Genomic DNA, 25481 nt, shown 5'->3' with positions numbered 1-25481 from the left:
TAACCAAAACACCTCCAAAAAACTTTCAATCAAATAAAAAAGTGCCCACTGTCTGCCCAGATAGGTTTTTCCAAAACCCAGGCAATACTTTAAATCAACATGATGTGATACTTTCCAGTATCATACGACCTTTCTAAAGAAGGTGTACGATACGATACAATCAGGGTTTGGGTGACACTTCTCATGAAGGTGTGTGATACATTACTAGTATTCTATGACCTTTCTCAAAGAGGCATGCAATTAAAAAAGTGTTGCGTGATAGAGTTTAAAAGGGCATGCGATACTTTCCAGTATTGCACAATTCTTCTCCTTTAGATGTGTGATACTTTAAAGTATCACCCAATGTTGAAGCATGGTCACTTAGAGAAAGAAATAATTACTTTGAGGGCCAAAACAAGGGATAAAATGGGAAAACATACCTCCACATTGGGGAGTACCAGATCCACATAGATATAGGAACGAACACTCGAGTGCATAAAGCACAAGATGCTATGAACATGAAAGAGGAACATCTATCCATCTAAACCATAGTAATAAAAATGATGTACTGAAAAGAATGTCATAGTGTACAGAAGCAACATCACAATGTATAGAAATAACATCGCAATAACTGAACAACCAAACTAAGTACGCATTTCCTCCCAACTGTCAATAGCATCATAAGACCATCATGGGTCCTAGCCATCCCCCACACGTAACATCCCAAACTACCGACCAGATCATTGGTGCTATCTTATGATGATGTCACTACTGCAATGTAAGAATAAGGAAATCTAACATTCTACAAGTAAAGCAGAAGATAATCCAATAAATCAACCACATCATCTATCATAAGCTAAACATCATATGAATATGAAATCTAACGTGTTAAACCAATAAGCAATAGATACTCCAATGAAACAATTCACATCATCTAATCATATGCTAAATATCATAATATAAAAATGCGTCAAATAAACTAGCATCATCTAAAGATGATATCCAAGCATTCCAATGAAAGCATAAATCACAATAAAGCATACTCCAAAACCCGAAGTATCAAGTGAAAACATCTAGCAATGGTCGCACTAGGAAAAAAGACTATCTCTGTACATTAGTCTCTAGTAGTCGTATGGGTAGCTATGCCTCCCAACCATGTGGAACTTGTAGGTCCACTCCCACTACGTTGATGGAGATAATGATCCAACCACAAACACACATAAAAGCACAATGTCCATGGCTAACACACACGCCATATAGTATGATGGCTGAAACCAAGAACATAAACAATGCATAAACTACAAGTCCTGGTCAGACACTCAATGGTCTACTAAGTAGGGGCTAACATCATGGAGAGTCACTTGGCATCAACAAGACCAAGCTAGTATTGGTAGCTCAGACTTCCCAATGGAAGGAGCACATCCTAAACCTTTTTATTATATTAAGTTTTATTACAACTCATGCATTTTATTTAGTTATCACTTACTTAAAACTTCCTCTACCAACCTATGGCACCATGATCACCAGGCTTCAAGATAGAAGCCCCCTCCATATGCTACCCTACCCTAACCGTGCTCATCCAATGATGAGTGCCCATGGGCATGCATATTCCTAACCCAACAGCAAATGATCATAACTCCCAGAAATAACATGGAAGATCGAGCCTCGCAAGTCACTCAATAAATGTACATGCATGTACTCATGTGTGGCACATCACCATCATGAAGATCATAACACAAGGATTGGATGAGAACATAATCAAAATATCACTCAACCGAAAACAAATTCAAGAGGATGGATTCTACATGAATCTCAAAGAAGAATAAAACCATACATCATGAAATCACTCAACTGGCCTTAATCCAGGAGTATGAATTCTACACGAATCCCAATGATGCAACAAGACCAAACATCATGAACTCACTCAACCGGCCTTAATCTGGGAGTATGGATTCTACATGAATCCTAGTGCCCATGAAACTAAAGAAAAGGTCCAAAAGAAATAATAATACTAGATGAAAAATCACTCAATCGAAAACATCGGGAGTACGGATGTAGCATGCATCCCAATGCAAACATAAAGGTGCAAGAATGGTCTGACTGACATCCAAATAGATGATCCAGGTCTACAACCAAACTCATTCCAAGAAAACCTGAGAAAATAGGGTGGCACGCAAAAAATGAGGTAAAAGGCCCCAAAATTGAAAAACTTTAAAATTAAAATCCATTCCTTCTTTGGGCACAAAAACCCCTAAAATCTAATAAAATTTGAGTTTAGACACCGTATGCAAAAATGGCTAGCATAATGGTGCAAAACCCCAAACTCCCATCCCAAAAGTAGGGAAAATGGTCGTACCTGACCAACTGGACAGAACCAACAAACAGAAATGGAGGGGAACACAAGTTCTCAGCATCCTAACAAATGGCTACCAAAAACAGAAGCTGAAACGGAGTAGAAATGATAAAATGGGAGAGCCCTACCTCACAACCAGAAGGGCAAAACAAGAATCATAGCCATAAAATAAAAATACTATAGAAGTGGCTGAAAATTGTAGAAATCTAAGGTCTCCCCAAGCTAGATCCAACAAGACCAACTTCACGATGATCCCGCACTCGTAGCTCCCACAATGAACAATAGAGTAAGCCCTCATGAAGAGGATTTTGAGTTTTACTCTCAAAATTTCTAATTCAAAAGTGAGAAGTGAGGAATTGAATTCCTTTTTGGATACTTATTCACTTTTTGAGTGAATAATTGATTAGGGAAAATAACTAGCCAACATAGTTAAACCCCAAATTGATCCAAATGAAAACAGACTATTCCTAGTAATAGGAATTCATCTATGGAAAAGTTGCCAAAAATAAAATTGAATAAGATTAAAAGCCCAAAAACCCAAAAACATAGAACTTTCCTTAATATCTTTCACGATGATGTGAACCTCTAAATGCATAGACATGCTCACTTGTCTAATCACATAATGCAAATGAGCTCAATTTTAATAATCACCGAAAGGATTAATTAAACAATTAAAATAAGGATATGTCAACCATACAGGAACAACATTGGTAAAATATGAATGTTTGAATCAATAACTCCATGTGCCACTGCCAGGGATATAAATCCTGAACACTAAATAGCATGATCAAGTGCAATTACATAAAATAACATAGCCAAAGCAATAAATGTATTAAATCACCTACTTTAACCATTTATTCAATTATACTAAAATAATCTATTTACATCAATCACATTCACATATAACATAATGAAGCAAGAATGAAGTAAATAACCATAGCAAGAAATCCATCACATAACATAATTAGAGATATGTCCAAAATATCAGATAACCAAATATCATCATAAAACACATTGCCATCTCAAAATGGCATCATCATGCAATATGATCAACTAAACAACATAGTAGTCTAACATCTATGATACTAAAACCAAGGTATAACATCTAACCCTTAGGTCATCTCAAATGTAAATCATAACATGAGTAACAAGTATAGATCTCGGATCAAAATATAATAAGGTAAATATCCGCAACACATAACTAATGAATCCAACATGGACAATCCATTTCTAATTATTTAAGTATTTAATAATGGTAGTTTACACAACATTAAAAAGACACTTAAACCACATAAGTGAACACATTCATAAACATGACTAACCACTTCTACAAGAACCTAGTCCAGTGTAGCATGGTAATAGTACATAGTGCAATCTTTGCACACATCTTAGGGTAATCACAGAATAACATCATGATACCACATTGATCCTAGTAACCATTGCCACAAACCTCAATGAACCATAAATCACATCATAATCTCATAAATCAGCCATAAGCATAATCAAAGAAACTGATATAGTAACATAAATCCAATGACCACAAGAGTGTAGACCACTCATGGTCCCAATCACAATCCATCACAATGAAATATCAACAAGGTTGCATCCATTAGGATGACTTATAGAAGTCAAATGGGAGAGGCGCTACACAAGGAGTTATGATGATACACTAAAAGGGAAATCATAAAGACGTAAGGTATGTTGAAAAGTCATTTGAAGATACGATTCAAGCATTGAGCGTAAGTTTGTAAAGAATTTTATGTTGGAGATTTTGTTCTCCCGAACTTATGTTCTAAAGAAAAGTGTATGATTGGAGATATAATAGAGAGTTGTGATGATGTTATATCCAAAGGGGAGTGATAAATTCCTAGGATAAATTTTGAAATTCCCTAGAGATATGGTTAGAGGTTAGCATATGAGTGGAGGCTTATGTTAAAAGGGTTATGATGTAACAACATGAAAGGTTAATTGATAGTCAAGTGTAAGAGCAGAGATCTCTAGCAGTTAAGCTCACAAACGTACAATCCATAGGGAATTCAGTTGAGTGTAAAGGTGTAGCCCTAAAATTAAAAAAGTGTATAAAAAAAATTCACATAAATTTATAAAGGACAAGGGTTTTGACTAATCAGAGTTTTTTTGCATAAAATTTAAGAATTCCTAAGATGGAGGCTAACATTAGCAGATTTATGAAATGACACTTTCATTGTAATTTTGAATCCTCCTACATGAAATCATTAAATGGAATAAGTAGAGTTGATGAGGCACATTCTTACATAAAGACATCCTCTATAAGTGAAAAGTACTAGTTTTCAAAAGCCAAAAGAGTCTTTGAGTTGCAGAGCACCTAGATTTCTAGATTTGCAAAGATTTTCTTGGTAATTTTAGAGTTTTGTTACAAAAGGAAAATTGTTAGAAGTGGGAGGTGATGAGGATCAGTCACAAGAGGTGGAAATTATCCAATCATCATCTTCAAAGACTAGAAAAACAAGGTAGAGAAAGCCAAACAAATATGCTAATGAGAAGGATAACCTTTTTCCAGGATCATCAAATGTTATCTCTACAAATGACCATAGCTTTAGTGATCCTTATATATACTACAAAGATGCCATTTTCTTGAATACAAGCAAGTATGAGCTTTTTACATTCTTTATAGCAACAATTTTAAGAAGCCACAAACTTCAAATCCATGGAGAAGAAATATGGTAAAGCATATTTTCCCTAAAGTATATGTGGATGTAGATTTGCTGAAATATATAATAGCAACTTATAACCCTACTACCTAGTCATTTCATAAGAAGGATGGTAGCATTCTATGCACGTTGGATCATGCATCTTTTATAGAAGCTTTTGGACTTGAGGGGAAAATGAGTGTGGAGGTTGATATTCAAGACTTCCAAGAGAAGTTTAAAATGAATGTTAAATTCTATAGTGGTAAGGTGATGATTCACCACATCCCTTATGAGTTAAAATTGATAGGAAAAATTCCCAAGAAGGTGGATAACATACTACCAATTGATATGTTTAAGAACTGTTACACAAAAGTTTGCACCCTTGCTCGATTTGTTATTCTCAGGAAAACTTGTGTAATATGGAAACTATCTAAAAAAAGTGGGACTTTAAATTACAGACTAAATCTCTAGAGAAGGCCAACTTCCTTAGTATGAAGGTGCACCTAAACTAAGACTTGGAAGGAAAAGGGAGAAGGAGAACAAAAACTTAAAATGCTGAAAGGGAAATACAATGATGCACCAAAATAAATTGTGATATACTCCTTCCAATATTTGCACTAAGATTCAATAGAACTTAAAACATACCACTATCTGAATTTATCAACCTTGAAATCATAGAAATGTCAGGAATCAACACAACCATGCAAGGAATACAAAAAATTTCATGTAACAGATTAGTTAATTAAAATAACACAATCATATAATGTTGTTGATGCTAAAACACATCCAAAAAATGATGCATGAAAGATTGTAGAAGTTTAGTTGGTTGAAAGTGGATACAATAATACTAATTTCTATCAATGGAAAGGCAACAACATTTATAGAGGATAAATCTACAAAAGATCATAAAAAGAGAGATCTTGAGAATAATTAAAAAACTTGCCTTTATGGGGTGTAAGCATAACCCATATTTAACCTTGAGTTAAAAATCCAACCACAATAGAGTTTAAGTTATGAAGTACAGAATAAAATGAAGAATCAAATAGAAGCCTGATTTCCTTCATCACTTGATCTATGGAAGTGATAGAATGGGCCAAAGAATACATTTGGTGGTTGAAAGGACCATCATTCCTTGCCAAAAAATATTAAATGAGCATGGAGAAGCATCAAAATTGGAATTATGAGGCTCACAAATCTATTTTTCATTAAATGGATAATCCTTGTTATGAGTTGTGGCCGTAACAAATCAATTTGCATAACTGTCAAAAAATGCAGGATTGAATTACATGTAGGGTTAACCCACCTGCACAAAATATAAAATTGACCTACATGGAAAACTATCTAACTTTCTCAGGAGAAAGGTGGACCATCAATCAAGATCTTCCATTTGAAATGGACATCCCAGATGCTAAAACAATCTCCCCAATGAATGATAAAAACACAACCATTGGTGTAGATCTCTTTTATTTGAAATGGATGATTGAGATGCAACAAAGAATATCCCAAAATGAGATTAAATCCAATGGTTTTCACATCTTTGCAAGGGTACAAAAGGTGTGTTGTGAAAATGTGAGGGTCATTGGATACACACAACTTGGCAAAAGAAGAAACCAAGTCCACTCAGTTAAAGAAGAAACAGAACTAGAAATTGAGTCATTCGGGTGAAGAGTAAACCGAGCTAATTTGGTTAAAGAAGGGAAAAAGGCTAACATGATATTTTAGCTGCCAACTTTAGCGTGTTAACCCACTATAAAGAATCCAAACCATTGAAGATTTCTCAAGCCGGTTATCAATAATGGGGTAAATGAGGGCAAAAATAACCAACATTCTTGGAAACTCAATGGAAAGGCTTTCTCACTAAGAATATAATAGTGGCCTTAAGAATATGTTAAGCATGGACTCACCAATAGAGAATGACACATTATTCCACCTACAAATTCACATTTTTTTTCAACAATCAAAAAACGAAAAGCTCCGAGGAGCTCTAAAAGAAATGTTTGTGCACGTGCACTTCTTGGAAAGATGAAAACCTAATCTACTATGTACAAGTATTTACAAGCAAAATAATTTTAAAAATCCATTAATTGGCTTGTTGAAGTAGTTGCCCCTCCTTACAAGTTGATTTCTTCTCCCATGCACATGGGTAGCTAGACAGATCAGCAAGTATGACAAGCATACTGTTGCATGAAACTCCTTCTCAGTGTTGAAAATAATGAAGCTTTTTAACATTTCGACACCCTGATCTTGAAAAAGACATACTTTCTCCTTCTCTTGAAACTCATCCTCATGCTCAAGGTAAGCATGACTAGGGAAAACATATTAATTTGTTGTAGAGCTAAATGCCTTGTTGGGCATCCTCTTGATGGTTTCAGGTCTAAGCAATCAACTTTGACCTCATTGTTGTGCTCTACAATGGTAGTATATTGCTAGTTTGAAAGTGGCTTGGCTTTATCTTGTGAAGAAATAATATTCACCTTATCTTCATGTTGTTCATAAACCACTTCCTTGAGAGCTACTAGTATGGTTTCAAGTCTTGAGCATATATTCATTATGATGCTAGAAAAATCATCCTCCAGATCATAACTTGCATCTATCTCTTCTTCTTCATCCTGGTCTTGCTTGTGTTCTTGCTGCAACTCATGGTTTTCCTCTTCTTGTTCTTGCAGTAGGTCTAATCTTTCTTCCCCATTTGAAGCTTGATCAACTATCTTCATTTCCTTAAGGACATGAACCACCTCTTTCTCCTCTATCTCCTTCCTCTCCCTTAGTAGATGCTCAACATCAAGCTGAGGAAGTGTAGGCTCTTGATGATTACAACATGGAATGAAAATTTGGGGAGGCTCACTCCTTCTAAAGCTAGAAAACTTGGCACTTGGGTGGGTCTTCTTCAAATGGATTTGGCAATGTTTCTTGTGAGTGGGTGTTTGGCCTTTGTGTTCTATTTTATAGGATAGGAGGGCTTGTCTATCTCAAGCTAGTAAATTTTCTCCTTGGAGGCTCTTGTGCTTCAACTTCTTGCACTTGAGCAAGCTTGAGCCTTGTCTCTTCTTCTACTACAACCAATCTCCTTGCAGGATCTTTCTCAAGCTGGGCTTTTCTTGTCTCCCACCCTAGATGGTGAATAAGGGCATGAATATCTGGTTTTTATTGTTGAGGAGAGGCTTGATAAGAATAATCTTTCTCATATTTCCCATGTTAGGCCTCCATTTGTTGCATTTAGGGTTGCTCAACCTTGTATCCCCAAGCATCTACTATAGCATGTAACCTTAGACCCAAGGCCATAATTTTATCATCTAAAGATTTTTGGTCTAGTAGAGCAGGGGTGGGAGGATAATACATGTATTAGATATGAAGACCATAACTAGGTTGTGGCTAATACTGATATTGATAGAAGGAATAAAATTTTCATGATAGGGGGGAGGGGGAATAATATGGATTTCCATTAAATGGGTCCATAGTTAGGCATTCAAATAAATAATCTCATAGAAAACCTAGAAATCATAAAAGATTAGAGATGGTCTTTACACATACCAGCACTTGGTCTATATGGAATTGTAGATGTGCACTTAGAGTCACCATGGTGTTTGATGAAAGGCCTCCACAAGCTTATGACATCAAGAATAACACCCAAATTCTTAGTGAATAAATTTTTTGAAATGGTACTAGTAGACTCATGTAGCTGAATTTATTTTTCCCATCAAGCATGCCAAAAACTGTTAACACAAAAGTCTACACCCCTCCTTGACATGTTATCCTTAGGTGACTTTTTGTAACATGGAAACAATCTTAAAAGTGTGGGACTTGAAGCCATAGACTGAATGCCTGGAGAAGGTCTATAATGCCCTACTAGGGAACCCAAAAGAAAATAACATAAAGTTTCACTAAGTTTGCCAAACATTTTTTTTTTAAACAACAACAACAAGAGATAAAATAGCAGAAGCAATAACTCACATACATACATACATCATAAATAGATTACATCTCTTAAGGGTCCCATGATGTTGAATCACATATATAAACAAGTATTAATAATACTAAGTCTAAAGCATGACTATATAAAAGTCCACATCAAGAATTATTACAAGTACAAATCCATTTAAATAATATACAATTACATAAGTTGCCACTTGGCAATACCAGAATGCATAATCATCTGTTGTACAAGTTAGAGGGTATGAAAAGCTTAAAGAATATACATCATAAATAAAATATATTATCTCATAATATCTCTAATAAACAAATATAGTGCAATAGAATATAGTACATATATCAGAACACATGATCGCAAAGAAAGTAATAATTGGATAAGGTGTAAGAATTTGGCTTAGACTAGAATTCACCCAAGAATTAAAAAAATCAACACAAGCACACAGTAGACCAAAATAGACAGAGTATGATTAGAATGACAATATTCATTCAATATGATAGCTTAGCCAACTTGAGAGTACACTAGGAGTGCATGTATATAAAGGCCTCAGGAGAGCTTCTAGAATGCATAGAAGTCAACATCATGATATGTCATACAACTAGGCACATGTCCACCAAATATGGGTGTAGACACCTAAAAACCTTTAGAAAATAAAGTATTTTTATTTTCTGAAAAAGTCCTGATGACATCATCATTTATTAATTAATTAATTATTTAATTAATTTATTTATTTTTATGCCATTAAATCCCTTTATCTTAATTAAAAATATTTAATTAAGGAATCCCTCCCAAAAATGTTTAAATCTTATTTAAACATTATTTCCTTATTTATTAATTATTTAATTAATAAATTGACCAAAAAACCCAAAATAAATAAAAAATTTATTTTTTGCCCAAAACTTGGCCAATTTCCTTAAGACCACTAACCTCTTCCAAAATCTTCTAATCCTTCTTTAATTTTAATTAAAGGCTAATCCCATCATTTCCTACCCCTAATCCCAACTCAAAATATTTAATTAAGATTAAATATTAATCCTCATGTTTATTAAATTTTTTTTAATAAATATCTCCTCAACCCAAACCCTTGAAATAAATAAAACTTTATTTATTTCCTAAAAATTTAATTTATCCTCATCCTAAGAAGTTCTAGACTCTTCTAGAAAGTCTTCATCCTCATCCTAGGAAATTCTAGACTATTCTGGAAAGTCTTTATCCTCATCCAAAGTCTAGACTCTTCTAGAAGATGTCTTTAAACCTAATCCTAATCCCCTCCTAACCTTGTCACATTCCCTAAACATGGGTTAAGAATTACTAACCCAAGCCAAAGTTAACAAATATCTCCTCCTTCACCCACCCTCATTAAATGCCATCCACTTGCCTATTCCTAAGCTAATCCTAAACCATCCTAATCCATTCTCTAATCATTTTCACAAGCCTAAGCAAGCTTAAAACCTTCCTAATCAATTCCAAGTCGAAATTGCTCTCATCACCCTCAAAATATCTCAACCATAAAACTTTATGAAGCCCACTAGGCCATAAATGACTCTTCCAAGCCCTTTTATTGCTCTTACAAGTCATTATGAGGGTCTTTATGAAAATTTTATCCCTTGAGCCTCTTTTGTTGACTCATCCTTCCTCTTTCCTCCATCCTCTCACCATGTGACATATGTCACTCTTTGATTGGCTATAAGGAAGCACAATCCATGTGCTCTCCTCTCATGCAATTTGAGCCCTCCATAAGCTTTTTCCCATCCTTGCATCTTAGCCCTCAATCCCTCAAGCCTCTTGCCTATAAATTGGATCCTTCCCCTTTGCAAAATAACACAATCCATGAAGTAAAGTTATAATGCTATTTTGAGAGCCAAATCCATACTAAAGCCATCTATCCACACCAAAAATCCACAATCATCCATTGAACCCTTTGGAAGCATATTGAGCATACATCCTATCCATTTAGATAAAGCTACTCAACAAGAGAGCTTCTTATTGAGAGAGTCCATTAATGGCTCATATTCTCAATTGAGAGCTCATCTTAGTCTATCTTGAAGTTTATGAATTTTGTTTAGTTTGTAGAAGCTTTATTTAAATTTGGTTTCTATGAGCATACTAATATTGCTCATATACATTTCGGCACGCCCGGTAGGGCCCCACATGGGTCATCTTCATTAGCTTTTTTAGTCAAGTTTTGTATGTCATTTTCTGATTTTGGTTATTTTTGCTTGTTTTTGTGATTGGTAGGATTGTATAAATTGGTTTTGTAGGTCCACATGAGCATGAAGAAGACAAAGGAACTCATAGTCTATCTCATAGTATTTGCAGATTTTTCAAGCTTATAGGTGGACAAAGCACTTGGAATTCTTCTTCCTCTTCTTGTCTATATTCTTCTTATTCCATCTACTTCTTCTTCTTCTTCTTGTGGGAGATCTTGGCCATTTTTTTTTTAAAGAAGCAAAATCATACACACTTCTTTTTAGTGCTTAAAATGAACCCCCAAATCATACTTAAATCCATTAAAAAATTAAAAATTTGCAAAAAAGAAAAAATCTTTTAACAAGTGAAACTAAACCAATCTAATCATTTGCATCCTTGCAACATCAAGGTTTTAGATGCATTCATGCAAAGTTAGAAACACTTCATTTTTGGGAATTTAAAAAGAACTTCAAATTTCCATTTCAAAAGGTTCAAAATCAACACTAAGTGCACACTAAAATCTAAATCAAACTCAAAGCATCAATCAAGGATAAAATGAAACTCATTTGCAAATATGTTAAAATTCTTTTAAAAATCTCATGAAAACTAAGAGTCCTAAATGGTTGCCAAAATTGTTCTAAAAAGCTTTGTTATTTGTTCCAAAAAAATGTCTTCTTGCAAAATCTTGAATGTTTCTTAGGTTTTTCATGCATCAAAACAATCTAGGAATATCATTTTTGGGCTTAAAACATGCAAACTAGAACACAAAATCTTGAATGAAAAGCAAAGTCCAAAGAGTCATTTTCACTTTTGAGTGCAAAAACAATCTTGAATGATCTAAGGTTAAAACAAAGCACTTCAAAGTTGTTAAAACAACACACAAAATCTCAATCTTGAATGCTCAAAGGAAAAAACTTGAATGTTTAATCACTTGTCTTTGAATGCATGTTGCTAAAATAACTTTTGAGTGCCATGGATTAAAATCAAAGTTTTTTTTTATATGAATGCATGATTAAGACAACAAATCCAATCTTGAATGCCATAGATCAAATAATCATCTTTTGGAGCATAAAAAGAATCTACATTTTTGTAATCTTTTAAGTTATAAAAACAAATAAAAATGATTTGAGTGAGTTTGTCGTTGGACTCACCCTCTTTAATCACCCATCAATTTAACCATTGGTTGCAATCTCAGTGCCATCTATGGGGATGGGTCCACCTAAGAGGGTGTTAAGTGCTCCACGCAAATCAAACTCCACTCACTTGGGTTTTTCGTGGTTTTTCTAAGTTAGAAAATTCCTTGAATGCGCATTAATCTCGCTCACACTTCATTTGGGCATAAAAATTGGACAAATCTTAACATGGAGGGCCTCCGGGCGCGTGCTTGAAATCGAATCTCACACACCTTTGTTTTGGGCTTAAAATAAACTCACACTAAATCTTGAATGCCTTAAAGAAAAATCAATCGATACTTGACGTGGATGGCCTCCGGGCGCACGGGTTTACCTTCTTGTTGACCCTAACTCTTCTTCTTGTTCACATTCTTTGATCAATTTTATTTTTGTCGACGCTTCAAAGTTGGAATAAACATTGTATCTTAAACATGAGTGCTTGCAAAGTCTAGATCAGAAAACTTAAGCGTCAGTTGGTAAAAGAACAAGCGTGTTTTTCAGCCCAAGATCATCCAAGTCTTCTCTCCCCTTGTCATCTTTCGAGGCCATCTTGGGTGCATAAGATTAGGATCCAAAATCTTGTCTTAGCTTTTTAGGAGGCCTGCTTGGGGATTTCATCACCCTTTGGGACGACCTCAACTCCAGCGTTCTGGTAGAGTATAAAGATCAGGAGGTGAATCCAAAGACACCTCTCTTGGGATCAAAATTTTGTCACTCAGGCTAAGCCTCAAGGAACTTTATACCCTTGAGAAGTGAAAGAGGAGAAGTGGGTTACCGCTCCTCTCAGTTGTGTGACATCTTTTTGGTTTTATCTATGAATTTGGGCCTCACGTACCTTGCGTATATCGAGGACTCCCTAGCTAGACCAAATTTCATCCTTGTAGAAAGCTTCCTAGGATGTTGGTGTGTTTGACGTGCTTGCTGAAAACTTTTGTCTGCTTGTTTGTTCATAGCTTTTGAATGAATGTTTGCCATTTTTGGTCAAAATCCCAGAAAAGTAGAAATCTCCCAGCTCAAGGCATACTTAGCATAGTCACTGCCTTATCAGAAAATTATCCAAGCTCCCTCGCTGCAATCGAATCTATCTAGTTCTTTGCCTTAGAACAATCCCAAATCCAAAGTCCATCCAAATCATCCCCCTAGCCAGCTAGCAACCTAATCCAAAATCACCCAAGCCTTTAAAGAGTTGTTGTCACTTTTCCAAAATTTGCTATCCAATCAATCTATCCTACCAATCAACCAATCTCACCAAGGTTATCCCTCTGACAGAGCATTGTCTAGGGTAATCTAGCTTTGTCACTTGCATCCCTCATCACCTTGAGCTAAAGGTTGGGATCCACAAGTGGTCAATCTTGTGTCATGCCTATAGGATCATTAGTCTATCCTCAAGTTGACACAACCACCACCAAATCCAGCACATAAGAAAGCAAAACTCTCACCTTTTGACAGCATGCCCTTGAAGTCTTCCACCCACAGGAAAGCCAAAAATCTCTAGCCAATCCTCCTTAGGTCTGTCATGCAGCTTTGACTCTCCCTAGGAAATCTTTCATCAGCCAATCCAAAATCTATGCTTAATCCAAATCCAACCATGAGCTTCCGTGTTCATCCATATGCAAGACCCCATCCCCATCAAACTCACCATCAAAGCATGAAGTACCAATCCTATCATGATGTGTTTGGTCACATTGTCCTTGCTCCCGCCACCTCCTATTCCAATGATGATGAAAATCTTGTTGACTATGACAGGTATATTGAAAGCCTTAGAAACATTCCCCCAAGCATCCCCTAAAATCCAAGAGTTATTCCAAACTATCTAGTCATGCCATCTGATATTCCAGCTTCCCCTCCATCACCCCATCAACCAAGCTTCCAATCTTCCACCCCCATCACTCTAGCTATTCCTGTCAATCCACCTCCACCTTCGACACATGAGTCTCCAAGGAATCTCCTAGAGGAAATACAAGAAAAGTTGCCTCCAATAGTCGATAAGCCATGTCATCTAATCCAACCAAATGAAGTAGTCAGTGATGAAGCTTCCCCATCTATAATATCACCTCCATCTCCCATAGCTATCATCCCCATACCATCCATCAAATTGCTTAAAATCCTTCCACTTCCCGCAAGAATCAAAATCCCACCACCTATCAAATCCCTCCAAATCCTATCCACATCGCCTCCAAGCATTTTCCAAATCTCTCTTAATGACCCTTATGCATCCATCTTCTACTCACCCATCTCCACTACTAAATCTCCCATCTATCCATCCGCTGCCTTTGAAGAATCCATCCCTTCACCTCCTATTGCACCATCCACTCCAAACCAATCCTATCAAGATCCTGCCCAAAAGCATGTTGACATCCCCCAAAGTATAAATGAAGATATCATCGTACAATGTCTTCCGTCCATAGTGCAGTCACCATCTCCTCCATCTCCAAAACTTCAAGCCATATCTCCTCCACTACAAGATATCTTGTCATCCCACCAGCTACATCAAGATCCTATCCTTCCATCTCCCCCGCTCCATGCTTCCATCTTACCACCTATCCAAGCTATTCCACCATCTATAATCTACCCTCTTGGTTCACTTACATTCATCCACGGTGGCCCTCTCTCAGCAGAAGAATTAAGAACAATATCTCCCCATTGCAATACACCTAATAAATCACTTCTACCATTTTCTGCAAGCAAAAAGTTTCCTCAGCTTGCTCAAATGCTCAATTGATGGCATTATCAAGGTCAAGGTTTAGGACCACAAGAGCAAGGAATCAGAGAACCTATTATTGCACAAAAAAATCTAGGATTTCATGGTCTTGGATATGTATCCAAAGGCTCACCATCTAAAGGTGTTGGTACACCACACCCCCAAACCAAGCCTATCTCCAAGCCCACCATGCCAGCCTCCCATCACTCCTTCAAGAAATCTTATGTCATCCCCCCTCCACCATCTTTGCAACCCAAAACAACCTACCATATCCCCCCTTCATCCGCTAAATCCATTTTGGGTCCCTATGTCCCAAAATCTACCATCCTCCATCCTCCTATTAGCCATCATAAAAATCCTATTCCATCCATTCCTATGCAAGATCAACAAAGGCACATATCAGGGCACATCATCCATCATCATCCCCCTACATGCTCTTTCATATCCTCTCCATCTCATAAAGCTTCTCCTAACCATCTTCCCAAAGCTTACCACAACAATGTAAATGCCAACTTCAAAATGCATAAAGCTAAAAATCCACATCCTAGGCAATCATATGTCTATTCTAAAAGACATACTCCAAAAAGGCAAAATCCAATCAAAGAATGCAAAACAATGCAAAAGCCTATGAAAAAAAAATTCAAAAATCATGTGGATACCCAAGATGCTCATAAAAGAAATGCATCTCAAAGAAAAATCTCAATTGGCATCCATTCATGCTACTCAAAAAGCCTCATCCATCCATCCCTCATCCAAATCCCCATATAAGCATCCTTCATCCCCCCAATCCACTTTTAGTCCATATGCTTCTTATCCTAAATTTCCCATCCTCCATCTTCCAACTCTACTTTTATTCCTTATCTTTCTCTTCCTCCATTTTCTCCTCAACCTCGCTCAAAACCGTCTTTCCCACTACTTTATCACCTCTCAAGGTGTGTGCCAATGATGATCTTTCCATTTTCCTCATCCATTTACCCACAAGCCTTATGTCTTCGCATCCATTATCTATCGAACTCCCACCCACCATTCCACTTGTTCAATCCAATCCTTTTTCATCCATCCTACCAACATCTATGAGCCAAAAATAGCTAAAGAAAGCCAAAATCATTCCAGCTAAGTCCAAAGTCAAAAAAAAAAAAAAAAAAAAAAAGTAAAGAAAAATAAAGCGTCCACTGGTGAAAACTTGGCAATTCAAGTGCCTTGGACAAGTACCATGATGAAAACTTGGCAAACAAGCGTCATGCGTAATCCCGCCATCCCCAGCTTAGCCTATCACCCTCATGCTTTTGGTCATCTCTTGACATCCAACTCCATCTTCCAATCTATCCACCTATCCTCCACCCTCCATCTTCCATCTCACACCATCCACTTATCTCCTACAACTTTAGCCAACCATCCCAGCTATCATCCATCTCCCTAGCGCCTTCCGCTTTTCCATCCTAGCTTGAATCCTATCACATCCATCATAAGACGTCCTTCCACATGTTATCTTCTGATTGGGGGCACTATATTCCTTGGAGATCTTGTCTTGTCCATCCTCCCTTGTCATTGGTTTCTAGCTCTAGGCTATCCTCATGCAAACCCAATGTCATCTCTTTATATCCATCATAATCCTAGCTATCTACCATCCTATCCAACCATCTCATCCTTCTCCTGTAGCTATCCTTGGTCACACATCTATCATCAACATTTGATGCATCCTTCCAAATCCATATCTTTCACTATCACCCCACCCTTAGCTTTCGCATCTTGCACCAACTTGAGCCATCCCGCTATCCTATCATCCTGAGCTTTTGCTTGCTTGTAACTATCTTGGTCAGCCTCAGCTTGTAAATATCTTGGTTTGTCATCTTGTAAATCCTCTTTAGCTTAGTAACATTGTATCTATCCAATTTTCATGTCACATCTTGCACACATCGCACAACCCTTGGTTAGCTATCCCAATGCATCCTTTAGCTAGATCTCCTGACACCAAAGTGTTATCTTTCTTAGTTCAGCTTGCTAGACGCATCACTCATCCAGATCCACCAACTTAGGTGCTCTCCGATAGATCCTTGTAGGATATAGCTTTCCTAATGTCTAATCTTGGTCCGTTAGTACCTCATCCTACCCATCTCATTGGCAAATGTTTCTCTTTTGGATTTTCACTTTCTTTTGATTTGGAATCCTCCCTTTTGGGTCTTGAAGTATCTTTTCCAAACAATCTCCTTGATCCCTCCTCAAGGTTGCCATGATCTTCCATATCATGGTATGCTGCGAATGGGGCAATTAGAGCGTAAGGTCTTGATCAAGTCTTTCGTTTGTTTTTCTTTTCTTCTTGTGGGTTACCCAGTGCCGATTTTGAACTGCTTCCTCTGGGATTCATGTGTGATGCTCGGGAAACCCTTGTGTGTTTGTTTCAAGTCAGTTTGTCAGTCCTCTGGACAGTTGGTGAACAGGCCTTGATGTTCTTGGTAACCTTGGCAATTAACCAATAGTCCTATAGCAAATCTAGTGCTCAACTACATGGTGGTACTTCTCTTTGAAGTATCCGCCCGCTCAAAAAGCTTCAATGGTTTTCCTTCATCTCCGTTATCCCCCATCCATATCCAGCATCCGTCTCTCCTACCCCAGCTTATGCATCAGTATCTCTTTGAATCACTCATCACTCTTAGCTTTAGGGATCCACAATCCTAGTCTTAGGGATCCACCAATCCAAATCAATCCACCAAGCCTCATCTTTCGAGATCCACAATCCTAGTCCTAGGGATCTCCGAAACCCATCTTCGACCAATCTAACTCTTTGAAATCCTGTTGCATCAGCTTTATAATCCCCTCATCCATCTCCCTGTCCTGGATTCCTTTTTATAGCGCTCTGCTCCTTCATCCTCCACCTTCCCTAAAGTCTTAAGCTTGCTTCCTCTTGTGCATCTAATTCTCCTTTATCATTCTCCCATAGTGAGAGTTTGAGCTAATTCAGCCCCTTATCTTTGCCAATCTGAGTCTCCTTGCTCATCCCAGATTCTTGTATTTTTCAAGAAGCCATTAAGCCTCGCTTTCTCTCCCCGCTGCTTTCTTGGGGGGGCATCTCACAGTCCATTCTCTCCTCTTCTGCTCTAGCCTTGAGCATCTTATTTTCTTATCTTTGATGCCATGCCACTTGCGTCATCACATCAAAGAGGGGCAAAATGTAGACACCTAAAAACCTTTAGAAAATAAAGTATTTTTATTTTATGAAAAAGTCCTGATGACATCATCATTTATTAATTAATTAATTATTTAATTAATTAATTTATTTTTATGCCATTAAATCCCTTTATCTTAATTAGAAATATTTAATTAAGGAATCCCTCCCAAAAATGTTTAAATCTTATTTAAACATTATTTCCTTATTTATTAATTATTTAATTAATAAATTGACCAAAAAACCCAAAATAAATTAAAAAAAATTTTTTGCCCAAAACTTGGCCAATTTCCTTAAGACCACTAACCTCTTCCAAAATCTTCTAATCCTTCTTTAATTTTAATTAAAGGCTAATCCCATCATTTCCTACCCCTAATCCCAACTCAAAATATTTAATTAAGATTAAATATTAATCCTCATGTTTATTAAAAAAGTTTTAATAAATATCTCCTCAACCCAAACCCTTGAAATAAATAAAACTTTATTTATTTCCTAAAAATCTAATTTATCCTCATCCTAAGAAGTTCTAGACTCTTCTAGAAAGTCTTCATCCTCATCCTAGGAAATTCTAGACTATTCTAGAAAGTCTTTATCCTCATCCAAAGTCTAGACTCTTCTAGAAGATGTCTTTAAACCTAATCCTAATCCCCTCATAACCTTGTCACATTCCCTAAACATGGGTTAAGAATTACTAACCCAAGCCAAAGTTAACAAATATCTCCTCCTTCACCCACCCTCATTAAATGCCATCCACTTGCCTATCTCTAAGCTAATACTAAACCATCCTAATCCATCCTCTAATCATTTGCACAAGCCTAAGCAAGCTTAAAACCTTCCTAATCAAGTCCAAGTCGAAATTGCTCTCATCACCCTCAAAATATCTCAACCATAAAATTTTATGAAGCCCACTAGGCCATAAATGACTCTTCCAAGCCCTTTTATTGCTCTTACAAGTCATTATGAGGGTCTTTATGAAGATTTTATCCCTTGAGCCTCTTTTGTTGACTCATCCTTCCCCTTTCCTCCATCCTCTCACCATGTGACATATGTCACTCTTTGATTGACTATAAGGAAGCACAATCCATGTGCTCTCCTCTCATGCAATCTAAGCCCTCCATAAGCTTTTTCCCATCCTTGCATCTTAGCCCTCAATCCCTCAAGCCTCTTTCCTATAAATTGGATCCTTCCCCTTTGGAAAATAACACAATCCATGAAGTAAAGTTATAATGCTATTTTGAGAGCCAAATCCATACTAAAGCCATCTATCCACACCAAAAATCCACAATCATCCATTGAAGCCTTTGGAAGCATATTGAGCATACATCCTATCCATTTAGATAAAGCTACTCAACAAGAGAGCTTCTTATTGAGAGAGTCCATTAATGGCTCATATTCTCAATTGAGAGCTCATCTTAGTCTATCTTGAAGTTTATGAATTTTGTTTAGTTTGTAGAAGCTTTATTTAAATTTGGTTTCTATTAGCATACTAACATTTCTCATATACAATGGGTTATCCTCCATTAAGCACGGGTTTAAGTGCAATGATGTGAGGATAAGCCTACAATGGTGTAGCATGCTAATTAGTAGTGTAGACAACATGTGCTAAATGAGGAGTGTGAATAACTATGTTGTCAACATGACAACTCAGTGAATGATGCATACACCTGTGTTGTAGACACCATGTGCATAATTAGAGTTGCCTAACTCAATGAGAGTACACAAAATCCTAAGTGTCTCACCTAAAATAATAATAAAATAATGCAAAATAATTAAATAATGCATTAACCTAAGTAAAATTAAGTAAGTGTAATAAGTAAATACTTATTTACACCAACACCCCCCCTTAAGTGCAACTTAGGGGAATGCCCTTAAGCTTACAAAATCTAGGATGCAATGCAAAATGGGTCCCGGCTACTAGGCCATGTTAGGTACCCATGTACATAATGATATGCAATCTCCCATAAAGCGGGGAAAGAGGGAAAACCTCATGGGAAAAACTCTCCCCCCAAAAAAGAGATAAATAGGGATGCATGGATGGATAGAGTAATCAAGACCCCCCGATTATGACATACATCTAGTATATACATATGAGAATGATGAGAAGAGGAAGAGAGACAGAATAGGCTCCCCCCCAAAAGAACAATGCTGAACAGTGACTGCCTTGATGAAGAAGCTGATCCAAGACTGCAGAATGGTGTTCCTCCCCTTAAGAAGAAACAATGCCAAGGGTAAAAATGAGATGCTTCTACTATGTGTGGAAAGAATCTCATGGATAAGTGATGCCTCTGAAACCCACTCAAATGATTGAAGAACTTGTTCCAAAGAACTGTCTGTCTCTACAATTGATGAAGAAGCCTGTTACAATTGCTAATCATTAGTATCCACAATCACTTCAACCTATAAGGATTGATCATGTAGAGAATGTACAAGAGAGTCTGATGGATCCCTTGTGACAAAAAAAGAATGTGATTCTGCATGAAGAAGAAAAGGAAAATCATGAATACTGTCCCCCAAATATGTCACTGAACTTGTATCTAGAAGACTAGATGTACCTTGTTGTTATGGAGCTATCACTGTGGCGATATATGTATGTGGACTAAATTGATGAAGTGACCCCTCACTACAACTGTCGATAGAACCCCACGTGTCTGAATCTGTTGAAGCACTATCACTGGTGTCACTATCAGTTCCCACACTGCATGATGTGCAGAGAGGAGTAGAGGACAAGCTGGGAGAACTTTCCTCAAAATGTACATCCTTCTTCACAAATATCTAATGTGTCTCTGGATCTAGAAGTTTGAATGTCTTCACACCGTCTTCATAAACAATGAAAGTACAAGGTTGAGATGATTGTGCCTTGCATCCTCTGGAAGATATCTTTGCTCATGTAGGACAACTGAAGACTATGAAGTGTGTCACAATAGGTTTTCTACCACACCATGCCTCAAAAGGAGCTTTTCCATCTAAGGCTAGACGAGGAGAATGATTATGAATGTGAATGGCACTTGAGATTGCTTCGACTTCTAATGATGGATCTAGAGACTTGGCATGAATCATGCAACTTGCCATAGATTTAAGAGTTCGGATCCTCAAAGTTGCAACATTTGTCTTATGCAGACTAAATGGTGCTGGAGTCTGAAGATCAATGCCCTCATGTTTGTAAAAGTCCTTAAGTCTTCTATTCACATCCATGTTTCCATTATCCATTCAGAGTATTTTGATGGCCTCTCTGAATGTCTTTTCTACATGAGTCTTGAAGTATAGAAATTTGTCCAACACTTCATTCTTATTATGCAGAAAGTAGAACCAAGTGAACCTTAAAAAGTCATCAAAAAAAGTGAGTATGTAGCGACCCTGGCTGGCTACAGGAGGACCTACTAATACCATGTGAACCATTTGTAGAACACCTGTTGCTCTAGAAGACTTCCTTCTTTGTAACTTTCTGTCTAGATGCATATCCACTTAATCTATTGAACATTCACCTTTGGAAAAGTTGATTTGAGGTAGACCATTCACCACTCAGTTTGTGCAAAGTTGCTGAAGATAGCAGTAGTTAAGATGACCATACCACTCATGCCATAATTGCATGTTTGAATTGGATTGAGATAACAAGGCCTTTAAAGGAGACTTGGGTACAAAATGAGAGAAAAAGTACAACTTCCTATTATCATTCACTATCCCTATTGCAACCAAGGGATCATCTTTAAGATTGTGCACTTTAACTAAGTCTAGAAGGAACTCAACTCTATGTCCATCTCTAAGGTGAGTGATTTGGTAGATTGATAGGAGATTTGAACTTAGGTTTGGAACAAAGAGAACATTTTGAAACTCTCCATTGTCCATTTCCACATTTCCTTTCCCTTTAACTTCCATTTTTCTATCATTCCCCATGAAGATGTGTGGTACCTTTGAGTGATTCAATGAAGATAAATCATCCTTTGAAGAACCCATATGATATGAGGCACCTGAGTCAAATATCCATTCCTTTGAAGAGTTTGCATTTTCCATGAGTGCTTTCCCTTTGCCCTTTGAATTTGAAGAAGACCCTTTATCCTTATAAGCATTAGGCAATGGAACATTATGTCTCTTCATGATATTGGTCAATTCATCAATCTTCTTAAGATAACATTCATGCTCTTCATGACCCAATTTCTTGCAATAAGCGCACTTCTTCTTCTCCTTATTGTTGTTGTCCCCCTTCTTGTTTTAATTTGAGGACTTGTCTTGTTGATTGGATTGTGATGTTGTCTTTTTTGCATCCTCAGATTTGTCCTTCTTCCATTTCTTCTTACCCTTTCCTTTATTTGAAGATTGTCCAATTGAATTTTGAGAACCCTCATTGGCCACCAATGCCTTAGACTGAGGTGATTTGAGAATCGCCATTGATTTCAACTTCTTTTCTTCATCATCCAACAGTTTAGCATATTCATCAAAAGTGACTTCTTGTAGGCAGACCCTAAGGTAGTCTTTCAAGTGTTAAAAGAAGATACAAATGTGGAATACTCTGATGGTAGCTTGTTATATATGAGGTAGATCAGTCTGTCATCTTTGATAGGACTCCTACAATCAATAAACTTCATCCTTAGTTCATTCACCTTGATGACAAAATCCTATATTGAATAACTTAGGATCTAAGGATACAAGCTCATCTTCAATTTTGAACACATCCTCTTCAAACACTTTACCATAAAGGTTTTCAAGGGTATCCCAAGCTTCCTTGGATGTAGTACACTTCTTGATTTGATACATGATCTTATCATCTACCCCCAAACATATATCACTTAGGGCTTTCCTATTCGTTGCTACCCAAGCTGAAATATCACTTACTGATACATTATCACCTGCTGGTTTAGGAAGAGTACCATCTACATATTATGAAACTCCATTATGCATTAAGTGATACCACATTTTGATTGACCATGAAGCATAGTTATGAGGAGTTAATTCAGGAAACTTAAAGTTACCCATAATGTAGAAAATGAAAGAAAAGTGTAGAAAAGAGAGAACACAACACCAAGAACACCGCCCATTTCCACTAAATCAAGAAACCCCCCCCCAAAAAAAAAAAAAAAATGCTTTGGGCACTTTATTAGTAGTGCGATTATAATGGGCCACTTGCCAATTTTGGCCTTTGTGGACTTCTAATTTTGCTTGTTACAACCTCTTAATGGAGTACAAATCTAAAACTTTACAATATGGTATAATTCAGAAGCATTACAAAGCAAAGAAAGGCCCTATTGTTGAAAGTGACACTTTTATCCACTCAACCCTATAATTTGATAGCAGATCTAGAAATTAAATAAAAAATAATGCACTTTCAAAAAAAAACAAAACCTATTTTTGACTCCAAATGTGCCCATATGGAGTGTTTGAAGTTGCAAAATGTAGGATTATGCAGGTAGAGTCACCAAAAAAATGCAATTTCTGAACAATCCTTGCACCAAAACTAGAAAATAGATACACCACTAAAAATTTTAGAAAATTCTAGCCATTTTGAAAAAAACTTGCACCTGATTTGGAATCCAGATGTCCGAGTTATGGCCTCTTGAAATCAAACTGCAAAAACCAAAATAAATTTGGAGAGGGGTTGCATCAGGGAATGATGGGGTTAAATTTGATAGTCATACAACCATCATAGCAGTTGTAATTTTCCCTAGGATGATGTCGTACAGACCTGACATGAAACTAGTGACGTGGATGACCACTTAGATGCTGACAGTATGCTCCACGTGTCAAATCTGACTATGTAGGCGCTGATGTGGAGGCTGACTTTCTGATTGGGACTACGTAGGGACATGTGGTTAAATGGAAGTCTGCTACGTGGTGGAGGGCAGGCCACTGAATTCAAGCCATGTGTCACCTTGCGTAGGGTGCTTAGTAAGGACTGGACTATTTATTAAATAGTGACCAAATTTAATATTGCGCTCGCTGGGAGTATACTTTAGTCGTGTGCTAGAAATTTTTGTAGGGCTTCGGGTTTATTTTTCATCACCGAGAATAGAGGAATGATCCCACCTGCATGGGGATGGTGCTTAATGCACTTTTAAAAATGAAACTACTGCAGGTTTGTAAACAAAGAGGTTGTGGCTATTGGAGTTTCCTACTAGACTATCGGTGGGTTCAGTAAAAAATGTGGTGTAGCCGATGGTTTAGGGTAGGCCGAGTCTGAGGTTGTTAGTCTCAAATTATGTAGAGATACCCTACGATTAAATGAAATAATTCCACCAAAAAATAGAGTGCCGAGTTGGGGTGTCACTTCCTGGGTTGGAAATTTTTTTTTCTCTGCTTGGGCTATATAATTATTTTTGAATATATCTAGATTGAAAAATAAATGCAGAGATAAAATAAATTTAGATCCAAAAATTAATAATCATATCAATAAAATGACCATACCTGAACTACAAATCAAGGCCCCCAGGTTCTGATTTGCAAAAAAAATTTGCCTCACGATCAACTTTCACCCAATATAGGAAAATTTATAGTCAATCTTCACCAAATCGACGCTCCAGACACAACGGTGAGGTCAAATTTGGCTCTAGACACTGCCAATTTCTGTGGATCCTCTAGATTCGTGTCGAGGTGCTGAAGTATGAATGGTCTCGAATGACTATGTGCAGAGAATCTCCTTTAGCTCTAATACCATGTAAGAATTTGGCTTAGGCCAGAATTCACCCAAGAACTAAAGAACTAAACACAAGCACACAATAGACCAAAATAGACAAAGTATGATCAGAATGATGATAGTCATTCAATATGACAGCTTAGCCAACTTGAGAGTACACTAGAAGTGCCTATATATAAAGGCCTCAGGAGAGCTGCTAGAATGCATAGAGGTTAGCATCATGATATGTCATACAACCAGGCACATGTCCACCAGATATGGGGTATCCTCCATTAAGCATGGGATTAAGTGCGATGATGTGAGGATAAGCCTACATTGGTATAGCACGCAAATCAGTGGTGTAGACAACATGTGTTGAATGAAGAGTGTGAATAACTGTGTTGACAACTCAGTGAATGATGCATACTCCTGTGTTGTACACACCATGTGGCGCATAATTAGAGTTGCATAACTCAATGAGAGTACACAAACTCCTAAGTGTCTCACCTAAAATAATAATTAAATAATGCAAAATAATTAAATAATGTATTAACCTAAGTAAACTTAAGTAAGTATAATAATTAAATACTTATTTACACCAACATAAGGACATCCAACATCAACATCCAGTTGTTAGATCTCAATGGTATAAGTAAAAACCATTACCACCTAACCTCGTGGAACCTAAATGGCACATACCCATCATGCTAAGGAGATAGTCTCAA

This window comes from Cupressus sempervirens, chromosome 5, assembly GCF_028749045.1.
Source record: "Cupressus sempervirens isolate cs-2001-9-10 chromosome 5, ASM2874904v1, whole genome shotgun sequence".
Classification (NCBI taxonomy): Eukaryota; Viridiplantae; Streptophyta; class Pinopsida; order Cupressales; family Cupressaceae; genus Cupressus; species Cupressus sempervirens.
Note: the sequence above shows the minus strand (reverse complement) of the source record.